This window comes from Bos mutus, chromosome 20 (genome assembly GCF_027580195.1).
Source record: "Bos mutus isolate GX-2022 chromosome 20, NWIPB_WYAK_1.1, whole genome shotgun sequence".
Classification (NCBI taxonomy): domain Eukaryota; kingdom Metazoa; phylum Chordata; class Mammalia; order Artiodactyla; family Bovidae; genus Bos; species Bos mutus.
The window spans coordinates 23,696,260-23,711,375 of record NC_091636.1 but is presented as its reverse complement, the minus strand read 5'-3'; the positions used below and the strand labels follow the sequence as shown (position 1 = coordinate 23,711,375).

Here is a 15,116-nt window from a genome sequence, read left to right as displayed (position 1 = left end):
ATACTAGCTGAGGTCCAGAACCTGAAGATAACCTTCCAACACACAGCAAATCCTCTATACTATTACTGCCACTATCAGCACTGCCACCAGAGCCACCACCAAAGATACTGTATACCTTACATGCTCAAACCTAACAATAAACAAATGAAGATACCCATTCACAGAGCAGGAAACTGAGGTAAGAGAGGCCAAGTGTTGTAGGTATGCTTTTTGTTTGCCTAGTGTATTTCTGACTGCTTCCTCTGGTAACAGATCCTGCCCCTGATGACAGAGTGACACACCAATCAGTTGATGTCTGACTTCTGGGAGGTGGGTACACAAGAAAGCTAGAAAGAAGCTAGGGTGAGTCGCCTGGTGACAGATCCTGATAAGAATCCAAGACGTCCTGCATCCAGTGCCTCTGGTCTTCTTGCCCTTCCTGAAGCTTGGCTATTCAGTGTGCTATCTCAGTATCCTATCCTGTGGTTTAAATTGCAGTTGGGTGAGACCAAGAACCTTAAGTAATACCCAGATATACAACTTATCCAAGAGCAGGAGGTATCAGTGGAAGAGCTAATTCTCAAAACTAGATTCTTCTAACTTCAAAGGTTGTACTTTTAACCATGACACCTTTCTTATCTTTGAAAATTGAAATCCTATAGTCTTATCTGCCACCAAAAGAAACTACAGCATTTTTCTGATCATGTATGTATCTTGGCTTCTTTAATAAACTTTTTGAAAACAGTTAAGCTAACATGGAAAATCTTGTAAAACTACTCTGAAAAATACAATTTCATTTTATTGTTGAAAGGGCAAATCTTTAGTAGGCATATTTGAGTTGTGTTATTTGACTACTATATAAAAGAGACACACAAAGTAAGAAAATGATACTTGAGCTGTACTCTTTCTCAACCAGTGAGAAGAAACAAGAGCAAAACCGTCAAAAACCTTCATAAGTTGAAAACCACAGACCTTCTCCTGCAGGTTAATACAATGGAATACAGGTTAATACAATCAAATATTCAGATTCTGCTGGTTCTACAACTGTATGAAATGGGCTAGATGAATCTCTGAGTTTCAGCTTCCTTCTTTATAAAATGGGGATACTAATATCCATCTGTATAGGGTTGCTGTGTGATAACTAAACTCAGGTAAATAATATATAAAACTTTCTAATATACAGCATATATGATATGGTAGCTGCTATTACTGTTGTAGCTGTCATTAAACTGAATCAGGTGAAGGTGGTTAGAGGACTGTCAGGACAAGGATGTTGAGAAGGGTACAGAAAAACAGTTGGAAACCAAAAGCATAGAAGTATCTAATGGATAGGAATTTTTAATTTGTTGTCAGTATCTCTTGGATACGCACATATGTGTGTGGGGGTGTAATCGTATTTATTATAACACAGACACTGAAAAATTCCGGATGTCTGGTGCTGCTCTATCAAAATCCTAAAATTGAATTCATGTGAGTAGGTCTAGAACCTGATAGTGGACAGAAGCTGGAAGGATTTTGAGGAATTTGTTAATGAAAGCTTCAAAAATCCTGAAGGAACTGTTTGTAGAAGCACAACAATCTCTGAGAATACCACTGGTGAAGCGTTAAAGCAAAATGAGTGTACAAGTTCAAAGAAACTCTATTCAAACAGTCAAGAAGTACGAAAAACTCAAAGGGTCTCCCAGGTGATTCAGTGGTAAAGAATCCGCCTGCTAATGCAGGAGACACAAGAGATGCAGGTTTGATCCCTGAGTCAGGAAGATCCCTTGGAGTAGGAAATGGCAACCCACTCCTGTATTCTTGCCTGGAGAATTCCATGGATAGAGGAGCCTGGCGGGTTACAGTCCAAAGGGTCACAAAGAGTTGAACACAGCAGAGCGTGTGTGCGCACGCACGTGCACACACGGAGGAAGAAACTCAAAGGTCCGTCAACTGATTAGCAGATAAACAAATTACGGTATATCTACTCAATGGATTATTTAACTGTCAGTAAAAAGGAATAAACTACTGATACATGATACAATATGGATACCTTGAAAATATGCTAAGGGAAAGAAGCCAGTCATAAAAAACTAAGGAAAAGATTTCTATATAAAAAATTCAAAAATGAAAAATAAGTAAGCTAGACTTCATCAAAATTTAAGTTTCATTTTTTGAAAAAAAATTAAGAGAATGAAAAATTAAGTCACTATCTGTGAGAAAACATTTGCAAATCATATCTCTGATAAAGGACTTGTATCCAGCATATATAAAGAATGCAAAATCCAGTAAAAGATAACAATAATAAATGGGCAAAAGATTTAAATAGACTTTTCACTGTACTAATGGCAAACAAATTATGAAAAGGTGCTTAACATCATTATTAATTAGAGGAATGCAAATTAAACCACAAGGTAACATTACAAATTATTAGAATGACTAAAATTAAAAGTGACCATACCAGTGTTAATGAGGATGTGGGATAAGAGTGTATCTCACACACTACTTGTAGGAACGTAAAATGGCACAATTAGTTTGAGAAAGTTTGTACGTGAAGTGTGCTAGTTCTTTATGACCCCACGGACTATAGCCTGCTAGGCTCTTCTGTCCATGGAATTCTCCAGGCAAGAATACTGGACTGGGTTGCCATTCCCTCCTCTAGATCTGCCTAACCTAGGATCAGAACCTGGGTCTCCTGCAATGCTGGCAGATTCTTTACCACCTAAGTCACCAGGAAAACAGTTTGGCAATCTTTAAAAAGTTAAGCATACAAATCATAAACCTATCACATGACCTAGTCATTCTACTTCCAGATATATATCCAAGAGAAATAAGACCATACAGCTATATAAAACCTCACAGTAAAAACAAAAACAAAAACCCTTGCGGCATATCTATATCATGGGCTACTTACTATTTAGTATAAAAGGAATAAATTACTGATACATACAATAACATGGATAAATCTCAAAATACTTTTGCTGAAAGAAGCCATGCCCCAAAAGGGTACATTATGTACAAAATATACAATTCTATTTAAATAAAATTCTAGAAAATACAAACTGCTTTATAGTGATAGGAAGAACTTGAGTGGTTGTCTGGGGATTCAGTTCAGTCGCTCAGTCATGTCCGACTCTTTGCGACCCCATGGACTGCAGCACACCAGGCCTCCCTGTCCATCACCAACTCCTGGAGTCTACCCAAACTCATGTCCATTGAGTTGGTGATGCCATCCACCTATCTCATCCTCTGTCATCCCCTTCTCCTCCTGCCTTCAATCTTTCCCAGCATCAGAGTCTTTTCCAAGGAGTCAGTTCTTCCCATCAGGTGGCCAAAGTATTGGAGTTTCAGCTTCAACATCAGTCTGGGGATTGGGGAGGGGATTATCAAGGGGCATGAAAACATACTGGACCTTGAAGAAAATATTATTCTGATCGTGGTGAAGGTTTCACAGGTATACTGTTGTTCAGTAGCTAAATTGTGTCTGACTCTTTGTGAACCCCATGGACTATAGCCTGCAAGGTTCCTCTGTTCATGGAACTTTCCAGGCAAGAATACTGGAGTGGGTTGCCATCTCCTTCTCCAGGTATGTACATATGTCAAAACAAGTCAAACTATGAACTTTAAATTATTCCTTAATAAAGCTATTAAATTTTTTTCTGCATTCAAATTAATGTTTGTGGATTCTGTTTGTGACTGGGTCCTTTCTGATACCCACTCAATTTAAAGTAGCTCTCTGGTCAGTGTTTACACTATCCTGTTTTATATTACTCTCTTAGCTCTTACTATCTATTTTATTATTTGTTCATCTGTACTCTTCATTTTAGCATGTTAAAAATATTATCCTGAGTTTCCTTCATTCTTATTTTTCTCTTTCCCCTTACAAGTTATAGAATTATCCATTTAGATAGAAAAGTCAATTTCATTCATTCCTTCTGCAAATATTTGTTGAATACTTTTTATTTTGCGAGTCACTGTGTCAAGTACCAAGCATAGGGAAGGGATGAATCAGCTATGACTCCTGCCTGGCAGGGCACCCTTCCAACTATTGCTCTACTTTACTGCCCTTCATTTTATGGTGAAATCTTAGTTCTCTCTCAAAATCTGGCTCAGATACTTGGTCAGGTTTTTTTCGACCAAATGGATTACTGCCTCTTTAGTTCTTTAGGCTTTGATTTATATTATGTAACAGAATTTGCTGATTTTCTCCATGAATTTATTCTCTCCTCTTACCTTTTAGTGACAGAACCAGCCCTCACCTCCCCAGTCCTAACCTTAAGTTCTAATCAGGCATTTGGCCACTCAACTACATTCTAGCTTTCTGAGAGCTGGGTATGGCCATGTGATTTCAGAACAATATGATATGGATAAAAGTGCTGTGTGCAACTTTGGGTCAACTTTAAGATGAAGCCATTTGTCTGGTACTTGATTTTTCCTCTTCCCTCGTTAGAACACAGACATAAAGGTGAGCAATGTGGACAATGAAAAATCAAAATGAAAAGAAACTTGGTTCTTGAATAACTTGCTAGCCGTCAAGTGTTCACACATCGATGGTCTGCACGAGAGAAATAATCCCCAATTATTTCTCTTGTGTTTTTGAGTCCCTGTCTGCTTCTCTCTCTCACTCTTTTTAATAGCAGCTTCTTTTGTAGCGAATAAAAGCAGCACTGTTAATAGAAACTTTCCCCTGTGGAACTCCTTGTACAAAGTAAGTAGATCTTATTTTCTCAGGATTGGAAGGACATCCAATAAACACCAAGTGACAAATGTCTAACACAATATCATCAAAGCAATTTCCTCATTATCTACCATGTATTATATAAAGGACTAAGAAGTTACGCCAGGAACAATTTATTATTGTAATCCTGTTTTTAAAACTATTTTGTTGATCCTGTTCTTTATTATTTCCTTTTTTCCACTTCATTGTGTTAATTTTGCCTGCTTCTTTTTCTTTTTTAAAGGTTCTTTACATGAGAAGCATTGTTAGTAATTTCCTAAAATAGTACAAGTTTCTGAAGCTATGATTTTTCTTCTAAGTACAGCGATAGACACGTCAACATATTTGGAAATCATTAACTTCAGAATCAGTTGTTATTAATTCTTAACAACTGGATTTTGTCAGAGAAGGTAGGCTGTTTGCAACAGTCAACTGAAACCTTTCTAACTTTCTTCAAGGGTGTTGGCAAAGACTGCATTCTGAAGCTGTTGGGTGCAATATTCTCTATAGGTGTATTATATAAAGTAGGTTAACTGAGTACTCCAAATCTATAGTTTCATTAATTTTTCTATATGCTTTTAAAATCAGTTATTGAGAAAAATGTATTAAATTCTCCCACTATGATGAACTTACTTACTTATTATAGGTCTACCAACTTTTGCTTCATATATTTTGAGTTTGTGTTACTGGGTATACTCAGGTTTAGGACTGTTAAATCTTCCTGGAAAAGTAAATTTTTTGTTATTAGGTAGAGACTCTCTTTAATCATACATTTTGCCCTATGAATTAGATTGTAAAATATATTTAAGATGTTTCTCAGGTAAATAATACATGATCAAATTTCTTTTTTCAACCCAGTTTGACAATCTCGATCTTTTAAAGTAAAGTATTTGACTTTTTGCATTATTTCAGTATAATCACTAGTATATCTTTATTTTATGCCTACTATCTTATTTTGTACCATTATTTTTAATATCCTATCAGACTGCACTTCTTTTTCTCTTTTTTCTTGCTTCCTTTTGGGTTCGATTTTTCCTTAATCCATCTTTTTTCTCTACCAGTTTGGTAGTTATTTTTCCATTCTTTTTTTTATCAGTTTTCTTAAAAATATTAACATGCATATTTACTGTGTTCAAGTCTAAAAGTTAATTTGGGTCTTTATCTTCTTCCCAAATAAGAACCAATACAGGGACCATAGAATGCTTTTCCAAACTTCCTTATCTGCTCCTCAAACTTATATGCTATTGTTATTATGTATTTTAATTTTATTTTTATTGTTAACATAAGACATTATTGTTATTTTATTCATTCAATGTTTCTTCAGATGTACTCATATATTTATTACTTTCCACATTCCTTTCTCTTTGCACTACAGATTTTCCATATGGGCTCACCTTTTGCCTAAAGTATGTCCTTTAGAATTTCTTTTAATGACGGTATGTAGGTAGCAAAGTCTCTCAGTTTTGAAGAACATTTTCCCTCAATACACTGAAGATTATATTCTTACGTCCTCACTTGTTGCTGTTGAAAAATCAGCTCTTCCTTTTTAAAAGATGTCTTTTCTCTACTGCTGCTTTTAAGATCTCTCTGTGATGAATGCTACGAAGTATTAACTTGGTGTGTCTAGAACTGGATTTATTTTTATTTATCCTCTATTCATTTTTTTAAAAAAACTTCTTTACTCTGTGAGTTGATCTCTTTCATTAGTTAAAGAGAATTTTCAGCTATCATCTCTTCAAGTTTTGCCTTTGCCTTTTGATCTCTTCCTAGAATCTGATTAGACATTTAGTAATTTTCTTTCTCTTCTAGGTGTATCATTTGGGGCTGAATTTTACATAATGTTTTCAGATCTACCTTTCAGTTCACTAATGTTCTTTTAAGCTGTGTCTAATTTGCTAAAAAAAAAAAACAAAAAAAAAAACCTCCTGAGTTTTTAATGTCAACTCTTATATATTTTATTTCAAGGAAATTAACCTTGTTTGTTTTAAAATTTGTTTGTTCTTAATTTATCATTTCTTGAAATACGTTACATATACTTAACATTCAATGTCGGAATGAAGTCCCAAGAATCCGCTCCGGGGTCTGATTCTGTTCTCTGTTGTTTCTATCAGGTTTTTGACAGGATACCTAGATTGGTGTTTGTCTGTTTGTGTTTTCATTCAAAACTACTCTATTTTCTTTTGAATTTTAAGAACAGGGGATGAAAGCAGGTTCCTCTTAAAAAGATTTATGCTTTCTTCTATCAGACTTATGCGGGCACTAAGAATCCAGGACTATTCCCAACTACATTCTTCAATTGGCACTCCAAACTAATGGGAAGACTGCCCTGTGGCTAGACTTCCTAGTAAATGCTCTTGCCCCAAAATACTCTGTGACATGACTCAAGACGGGTAGTTTTCCTTGTAGTCTTCTGATGGGGGATAAGGTGATTTTGTTTATTTCTAATTCTCCCTGCCATTAAGGATGAGATCCTTTGGGCCCCCAACTACATGGGACAGTCTTCTATTAGTCAGCCTCTGCCTTGGGAAGGGCTTGGGTTTTATGTTCTCTCTTGGTAAGACCTCAAAAAACAATGCTTCAGTTCACCCAGTTGAGCAAATGTCACTAGAGTTACAGCTAGACCCGGTGTCCCACTTACTTCTCTTACCTCACACCTTTACTTATTTACTGGTTTGAGTATTTCTTGTGGGCTTTTTTTTTTTTTTAAAGCTCATAGGAGCATACGAGAAGTTTTTTTTTTTTTTTTTTTTAATAGTATATCCAACATTTTTAGTTGTTTTTAGCAGTAAGATCAGTTTGAACTCAATCTGCTATGTTGTTAGAAATGAACATTTTCTACAACATTACAATTTTTGTCACTCATTCAAAAATCACATGTTTTAGTCTTTGAAAAGGCACAACAAGTATAATGATAAAGTGCTCTTTAAAGGACTCTAGGTGTGTTGAGAAGATCTTAGAAACAATTATTAGCACTAAAGCCAAGGTGAGTTTTAATAAATAACAATTAAAAATTTACAGACTGTACCTACTCAAGATTGGATCAAACTGAAAAACAGAGGTGTAGACAGAGCACTGGACTGGAAACCAGGGGACCTCAGCCCCAGTCCTACTACTGGCCATGTGGCTTTGGGTAAGCCCCTTAACGGGCTGGCCTTTGGCTTCCTATGGGTTTCCTGGTGGCTCAGATGGCAAAGAATCTGCCTGCAGTGCAGGAGTCCCGGCTTCAATTCCTGGGTCGGGAAGATCCCCTGGAGAAGGGAATGGCTACCCCCTCCAGTATTCTTACCTGGAGAATTCCATGACAGAGGAGCCAGGTGGGCTATACAGACCATGGGGTGGCAGAGTCAGACACGACTGAGTGACTAACTCTTTTGATTTTCTATATATAATGGAGGGGTAGGACTGGATGTTCCTCTCAGGACCAAACCTCTGTGACTGCACAGAGCTATGTGATGTAGAGTATACTCAACATAGAAGTTTCTGATGTCATGGCATTGCTTAAGGCTAGCCTACTTTCACATTTTAAACATACTGCAGCATGTTTTTAAAAAGCTTACCCACTGGTGAAGCCATTTAAAAACATCAATATAGACTACTTTTGTACTTCAAACAAATTCTTAATGATTCTTAATATTTTGACATCTTCTTAGTTCTGAGAACTTGATTATTCTCTTTGTCCTATCTGGTATTTCAAAATTTTTAATGTAGCTATTAACATAATTTATGGATTATCTGGCTTTTGCATGAAAAATTACTATTACTCAAAAGCTGCATCTGAATAATCTGCCAGGAGTTTATGTGAAGAATTTTGAAAACAGAACCATTTAAAACTGTCAGCATATTGCATTAATCATTAAAAAAAAAAAAAAATTGACCTAATACCACACAGATTAAATTGTCCCAAGTAAGTTTTAATGCAACATATTCACAGGTTTACACTATAAAGTTGTGAAAAGAATATCTTTTTCAAATTTGATTAAGTGCTGTAAGATGTTGAAGAAACTCAGCACTCAAATGAGTTATATGTTTGATGTCATTTTTGGCAAAGCCTCAGAAAACGTCACATAAAAGAAAAACATCTTACTTAAAATAAGGTCTTGACAGCAGTCTGGAATAGTTAACACCACCATTCCCAAATGGAATTGCTGGTTATAATCAAACTTTTAATGACGGTATTAGTTCCTGCTTTGAGAAAATTTAAATACCCAAACAAAATAAAATAACAATATGTGCACGCACACATACACAGCCCTCACCTCTTTTATTTTCTAATGTGGACAAATTTTTAGTTATTTCAATTCAAGCTCCAAATATCTTACAGATTTATCAATGGCCACTTGGGAAATGACAAGATGGCAATCTACCAGGCAATGTCAGTCTTCTTGTTTTAACTTATGAGAGGTACAAATAATTCCCATCAGCAGTGCAGATGGAGTCCCTCACATCTTCTAAACCCTAGAACTGAGAACAGTGGGAAATTTGCATCTCTCATTTACATTTATACAGTCTTTTTCATCTTCTAAAGTCTACACTATCAGATATGAGAGAATGAAGAGGAAGAAATGCCCCTAAAAGCAAGTTGTCCATTTAAAAGTTAACAGTCAATTCACTTGGAAAGTTTGAAATATATATATATTACAAAAAAGATTATGATAAAATAAGATTATGGAAAACAATACACATGTGTTTCTGGCATGAAGATTAAAAACTACAGAAACATAAATATCACAAAGTTAACCATGGCTATCTTTGGAAGATATATTATGGAGTGGTCTTTCTTTTTCTCATTTATACTTTTCTATATTTCTGCTATCTTTGCAAAGGACATACATTACTTTTACAATTGGGAGAAATAACATACTTTTTTTTTCTTTTTAAAAAGAGACAGTTATGGCCAAAGGTTAATACTTACCTGAATCAATTAACAAACCTATATTTAATGGGTTAGGAATGGCATTGATATTAAAAAGGAAGCTATTAAAAAAATAGCTTAAGGTTTTTGTCAAATTTCCAATATTGGAATTATGTCAATCACCAGGCAAAAAGAATGCTTATTAAAAAACTATATTAAGACAGCGAAGGGCAGCAAAGAGGTATTCCTAATACACTGGTTTTTTAAAGTACCAAGAGATGAGAGTCCTAAGTAACTGCTAGGAGGTCTGCAAGATGGCACAGAATTCAAGAAAATAAAATTAAATATGCCCACAATGTATAATTTTAAAGCACAACAAGATTTGTTCATGGTGGCTAGTGAAAAGTCTGAGAAGGACTGTCTAAAAAAGAACAGAGTTCACTATGGACTCACAAATTAAAGACAATCATCTCTTACTTTATAGAAGATTAAATTCTTGGTCTAATTGTGAGGGTATGTACATCTTTATACTTGTTACATACTTTTAATTAAAAGTCTTTATTATTTTAAAAAGTATATTTTTGAAAAACATACTGTTAAAATAAACATGATTTCTGGTACGTAAAGGTAGTAAACTGCGTTCAATAAGATTTCACTTGACAGACTGTCCTGACTATAGAAGGAAGCTTCATTTTTCCAGGACTTCTAGGAAATGAAGGATTCCACACAATTAATTATTTCAGATAAAAAAAAAAATCTTATCTTTAGCTGATTAAAATAATTAAAAACAGTTTTTCAATCAAGTTAGAACCACTGCCCATTCTCTGCCTTTTTCAACAGTAATAAACAACATCTAAACTTTTCTTAATGAATCAGGGCTATTAAAATGAGCATCAATAATTTGAATATTGACATACTTTCAAATATAGTGAAGTATCATCTATAGTAAATATGTCCATAACATTCCACTACCATCTTCCTGTGTTTCCTCACCTAATGTAAAGTGTTCAGTATCAACTCTTACTGCTACCTGAATGGATGTCCCCAGCTGTATCTTTATCTCTCATTTTAAAAAATTTTATTTTCTTTTTAGTTCAATAAAATGGCTAAGAAGATCCACAGGGCAGTCCTGCCCTGGGTTTTCCTTTGCTTATTTATTTTCTAGTCCTTGAGATATACTTTAGATATACTGTAGAAATCTGTTAAAAGGAGTCAGTATAGAAAGAAACATTCAACTTAGGAGATTCAGAAAAAAAAAAAAAACATCAAATTTTCCCTTTTAAAGAGGACTGTCCCACACTTGTATTACTCTTTAACTTTTTTTGAAATGTAAAATCAGATAAACAATTGTTAGTACCACGCTCAAAGTTAAGAATCTATAGACTATTACTGACGGTGGTACTGAGAGGCTTTCTATAAGTCAAGGGCAAATATACTTTCACTTTTCTGTGCAAATAACATTAAAAGTTAACAATACAGTAAGAGTAGACTATGGGAAAAATAGGTCTGATACTTCTAGCCTCCAAGAAAAAAAATGATGACTTAAGACTCCCTGAAGAGAGTTCACTGCTGTGGCAAATAGGACCAGTTTGATCAGAGAGGAATTAATTATACATGGTATCAGGCACAACACAGAGCTAACATTCCACAATGGTTTCTGTTTCTTATAAAAACCAAGATTAAGCTAGTTTAACATAATATGTTAGAGAGACAAAAAGTAGTAAAAAAAAAAAAAAAAAAAACACCACACTATATACTTTCCCAACCTATCAAGCCTGAAGGGCCTTAGTCTGACTTAATCCAGCATTAAAAAGACAGTTTGAAGAAACCTGAAATGGCCCAGTGCAATTTGAGAGGTACTAAGCACCTCAGGGATGTGTTTCATGAAGAGGCTTTAAAATTCTTTCTTGATTTACAAGCTCAGATTGCTCTTCCTCCTCTAATTTCTGGCACTAGTCATACAGCAGGTATTGTGTGCCTGGAACTTTGAAAAGAGGATCTGACACCTTATCTCCCTAAAGCTGATTAGATAATATGTCCAAACATGTATCTCTATGTGACTGTGTTCAGTTTGGTACTGGTTTTGATATGATGAAACCTAAAGAAATCTGGAAAGGACTTAGAGGCATAATTTAATGAAAAGGATTATATAGTTTATTAAAGAACTTGACAGAGCCAACCCAGGAAACCAACTCTATCTCCAATTAACTATCAATCTTACTTGAAATTTATTACCCCCTACAAAAATCCTATGCACAGGCCCGGATGATTTACAGTGGGACTAAAGAGACTCCCAGGCTGTAAACAGACTGTCCTGCAGTACATCTCTTTTGACACTGCTGGTATCTAAAGTAAAACACCACATTCCCTGTTTACTTAAATTGGGATCTTAGAGCCTACTGCAGATTCTGTATTCAACTAAGAAATGTAACTGTTTTGAATTTTAGAATCAAATTTCACATTACTATAAAAATTCTCATTATATGACTATAATAGTGGCTTTATTCCTTCACATTCTAGTTCTCTAATTTACTGAAGCCTTCTTTTATACATTATCTGAAGCCTTTAGAAACTAAATAGGTGGCAAAGCAATGGCAAAAATTATGAGGTTATATTTATGTAGTGCTCTTCTTCATACATAGAGGCATAAGTACATCTGTTACCTCACCATATCTCTGTGATAGAAGAAAGAGCAGAACTTGAGCTTTACTGGGAAGACTTAAGGGAAAAATGGATGGCCCCATATTCAATTTTACTACATAGGGAAGCTTTTTTACTACACTAGTGTTAAAAAAGATTTATACATTGACTCAATTATATGTACATGCTTTCATACTAGGACAGAGATGTTAAGAGGCTTCTGGTTTACAGACCAATATTCTTTTCTGGGGAACAGCTTTGTTGAGGCATAACTAGCATACAAATGAGCTGTACATGTTTGAACATGCACAGTTTTATGGGTTTGAACATGTGCATATACTCATGGCCACTATCACTATAATCAGGTAATATAAAAATGGCAATGTATTTAGAATTGCTTAATTGTATGTGGCCCAAAGTATTTATCAATGTAAAAGTAACAAAGACTTTTAATTATTTTATTTTCTGTCATAATGGAACTGAAGGAATTAATAAAGAATAAATACAGTAAAACATTAAAAAAGCAGACCTTATGTTAAGATTATATAAAATCTTATCTTAGATTTTCTATATGGAGAAACAGATGGATCCTGATTTCAAAGTAACTTGCCTCAGGTAATAGAATAGATTTAGAAGCAAAACTGGTTAAAATGAAAAAAGTGAAAGTTAAAGTACTAGTCACTCAGTCATGACCGACTCTTTGCGACCCCATGGACTGTAGCCCACCTGCCCCTCTGCCCGTGGAATTCTTCAGGCAAGAATACTGGAGTGGGTTGCCATTCCCTTCTCCAGGGGATCTTCCCAACCCGAGGGATCAAACCAGGGTTTCCCCCATTGCAAGCAGATTCTTTCCCATCTGAGCCACAGATCTGGCTAAGGATCTAGCTCAGGAAATTCGACAGAGATGATAAAACTAAGGGAATTATTACTCCCTGATCAAAGGTGATTTCCTAAGACGACAGAAGCCCTGACGAGAGCACCACAGCTACTAGAGCGCCTGCCTGCGCGGAACACCTCCGTTCACACACGACAAAACTCGGGAAACCAGAGCACGGACAGAAGCACGCAGGAGCTTTCCTGTTCTTATGGGTCTCTTGCCAAGTGCTCTTAATGTGGAAGTAATACATTAAATTCCAAAAGAAAGTGGCAGTAGTCAGCAAGTATTAGACTTGCCAAATCAATTCATAAAATCAGGAAATACCACTACTGGAAGCTTTACTTAAGAATGCAAATACGTAGTTCACACACACATACTTTTTAAGAAAGAATATAATTATAAAAATACAACTGTGAAAACACAGTTAAGGAAAGGTCATTGTGAGATTTAATTTATGTCATATTTATATGAGCTATATTGATTAGAGTCTTTAATTCTAACACTGTATTAAAATTCATATTTTCAGTTTGTAAGTCTGGACAGAGAACAAAATAAAACCACGAATAACTATATTTCTCTTACAAATATAAAATTATTATTTTTATATAGCACTGTAAATTTATTAAAGGTCTTCTGATTACCTAATTCGGAGAAGGCAATGGCACCCCACTCCAGTACTTTTGCCTGGAAAATCCCATGGACGGAGGAGCCTGGTAGGCTGCAGTCCATGGGGTCACGATGGATATATTATTATACATATAATATAATATATATAATAATATACACAAATTTATATTAAATATTATATGATAAAAATATTTTCATTTCAAATAAAAATAATTTTTATTATTTCAAAATAACAAAAATAAAAAACTTTAGCCCATTTTTAGCCCATTCTGAGACTAAAAGAAAAATGACAGCAACCAAATGATTACAGTTTTAGAGAAGCTAATTTTAACTGTCTTTTAGATTTAGGGAAAATCCAGGTATTTCTAGATGATACAAGAAAAATTAAATTCAGAAAATTACCAATATAATTCTCTAATTGCAGCATAAAAAGAGTTTTAATCTGGTTAACTTTCATATAAACAGACTGAAATAAGCTCCAGAAGACTCTTTTTTTGTGTTAAGAAATCAATGTTTTAAGACTCAAATCTTTCTTTACCTAATTGTATTAAGTATTTCAAAGGCAGATAAATTACAACAGCACTGTTTACATCTAATATAAGTCTTAACCATACAGCTCTATTTCAGAAACTTCCTACTGCAGTTCTTTCACTTCTTTGAGATCATAAACTACAAAAGCAAGAACCATCCATTACCAACTTCACAGTATATCATGGACTTTGAGATGGAGTGTGGGAATAACAATTACTAGCTCAGAAAAGTAAATGACAACCCACTCCAGTGTTCTTGCCTGGAGAATCTCAGGGACAGGGGAGCCTGGTGGGCTGCCGTCTATGGGGTCGCACAGAGTCGGACACGACTGAAGCGACTTAGCAGTAGCAGCAGCTCAGAAAAGAATAAAAAAATGAAGATCTTCCCAGTTAAAAGGAATTACTTTCATATATTTAGAGTGCTTTTTAATTATAAGAAACAATCTCCTGGGAAAATTATACACAAACTTAAAGAATCCTTATTGTACTTCTTCAAACCTCAATATTGCCAATATATCTTCTTTCTATTCTGGGTCACATTTTACCAATATTATCTAGTCACATATATAACTTTATCCTTTTTTTAAAATTCAGTCTATAATTTGTGTCATTTGGATGAGTTAACTTTTTAATAATTTGTTTCATTCAAACATATTTTGGCAATTTCAAGTTCTTTATCAAGTACCTGCCTTTACAACAATAGTCATTGGGAACATGGTGCAAATCATCTAACAACTTTGAGCTTTAGAGGCTTATGTAGTATAACTGTGTTACTTAAAATAAATAATAATCACATGGTCAAATGCTGTACCACTGTTTGGTATTGGAATGTGTATTCTTTAAGGTTAGATGTTACATCTTATGCTTTGAATTATCTCCAGTCACTATTACAGAACCTAGTATCAATTGATAAAA

At 34.8% G+C, this 15,116-nt stretch overlaps 1 protein-coding gene across 3 annotated transcripts in view; it reads right to left on the bottom strand.

Moving 5' to 3' along the window:
- CWC27 (CWC27 spliceosome associated cyclophilin) overlaps positions 1–15,116 on the bottom strand; it is a 268,469-nt gene that overhangs the window by 107,674 nt on the left and 145,679 nt on the right. The gene's annotated exons all lie outside the window — the stretch shown is intronic.